This window comes from Bidens hawaiensis, unplaced genomic scaffold (assembly GCF_021521415.1).
Source record: "Bidens hawaiensis isolate Kalapana, Puna unplaced genomic scaffold, B.hawaiensis_p1.1 tig00030474_1, whole genome shotgun sequence".
NCBI classification, from domain to species: Eukaryota; Viridiplantae; Streptophyta; class Magnoliopsida; order Asterales; family Asteraceae; genus Bidens; species Bidens hawaiensis.
In genome coordinates, this window is record NW_027495071.1 from 147515 (window position 1) to 149623 (window position 2109).

The following is a 2109-nucleotide window of genomic DNA, read 5'->3' on the forward strand; positions in this document are numbered from 1 at the left end:
AGATGTTCGACTATGAGAGTTTACTTAATTCATTCACTCAAATAGTTGACTAACCAGATGAAGACTTGGTGCGTGCGTATCTAGAAGATCAATTCTTACTACCAAGACCTTCTACTTCTAATTATGATGAAACTTCATAAGATGATCTCCCTGATACATCCAATGTGATTTCTATTTTTTTGATGATATTCATTTTGTTTATTCCTCCTCGGCTCCATATCCTGAAACACAAGAGATTGGTGAATCATCTTATGATGCTGAGGAGAGTCTAACTAATTTATCTAGACAATGTTGTTGTGTCTAAGAATCCTACTCTTCGGATTCATACTTATCATCCACAGGACAACATCATTGGTGATCATGATGTAGGTGTGCAAAAACGTCATCAAGTTGCTAATTCAAATGATTCTAACATATTGTGTGCGTATGCGGATATGCATTCCTCGGGAATCATGAATCTTACAAAATACACTTGCTTTCTATCTCAAGTAGAACCATCAAATGTTTGTATGGCGCTTGAAGATCCATCTTGGGTAGAAGCAATGCAAGAAGAGTTGCAACAATTTAACCATCTAGGTGTATGGGATCTCATTGATAAACCCGTTAGAGTTAAGAAACCAATTCCTACGAAGTGGGTATTTAAATGCAAGAAGGACGATCGTGGGGTGATCGTAAAAAACAAAGCAAGGTTGGTGGTTCAAGGTTTTCATTAGCAAGAGGGCATATATTACACTGAAGTATATGCTCCAGTTGCACAATTGGAAGCTATACGATAATTTTTGGCTTGTGCGGCTTACAAGAATATTAAGGTTTATCAGATGGATGTGAAAAGTGCATTTCTCAACGGAGAACTACATGAGGAAGTGTTTGTTTTGCAGCCTCCTGGTTTTGAAGATCCAGATTATCTGGACCGAGTTTACCGATTGAACAAGGCCCTGTATGGTCTACACCAAGTCCCGAGAGCTTGGTACGGCACTCTTGCTGACCATCTTACTGATAATGGCTTCAAGCGAGGGACTGTGGGCTACACTTTATTTTATAAGAATGTTGGTGATGATCTGTCCTTGTCCAGATATATGTCGATGACATTATATTTGGCTCAACAAATGACAAGTTATGTAAGGAATTAGAGGAGTCAATGCAAACAAAGTTTGAAATGAGCTCGATGGGGGAGATGAACTTCTTTTTAGGGTTGCAGGTTCATCAATCTGACGAGGGAATCTTCATTCATCAGACGAAGTACGTGAACGATGTCTTCAGCAGATTCAAGATAACTTCCAGAAAATTCCCTTCAATACCTCTTCCCGTGGGTCACAATTTGTCACCGAACGAACAGGAGGATACCGTAGATCCCACCCTTTACCGAGTGATGATAGGTTCATTAATGTATTTAACTGCTTCTCGACCTAACATAATGTTTGCAGTTTGTTTGTGTGCTAGTTACTAATCAAGTCCCCGAGTGACTCACCTGGAAGCGGTTAAACGTATACTTCAATATCTAAGAGGTAATCCTGACACCGGGTTATGGTATCCCAAGGATAATAGTTTTGATTTCACTGCGTTTCCGATTCGGATTATGAAGGATGCAAGATCAACTTTAAATCGACCACAGTGGGTTGTCAATTCCTAGGACACCGGCTTGTTTCCTGGAAGTGTAAGAAGTAGACAACAATCTCCACTTCAACTGCCGAAGAAGAATACGTGGTAGCCTCGAGTTTCTGTTCACAAGTTCTTTGGATCCAGCAACACTTGCGGGATTACGGTTTGAAGTTTTTTACTACTCCCATTGATATCGATAACTCTGCTGCTATAAGAATCACCTAGAGCTTGAAGCTAGCAACTCTGATAAAGACTCAAAGAGTCAAGAGCTTCAAGCAAACATGGGCGGCCTTACTGCACTATATTTAGACCTCCAAAAATAGCTTATTCAGAAGTTTGGAGATGAATTAAAAAATGGAGATGAAAGTGGTGAGAAGACAACTGGTGACAATCAAGGTAGTGCTTCTAGCGTGCACCCTACTTCTAATACTGATGCTTGCGAGCCATCGGAACAATACCTTGTCGCCCCACCTAAGACAGCCGAACAAGTTGAGAGGATACAGAGAAAGA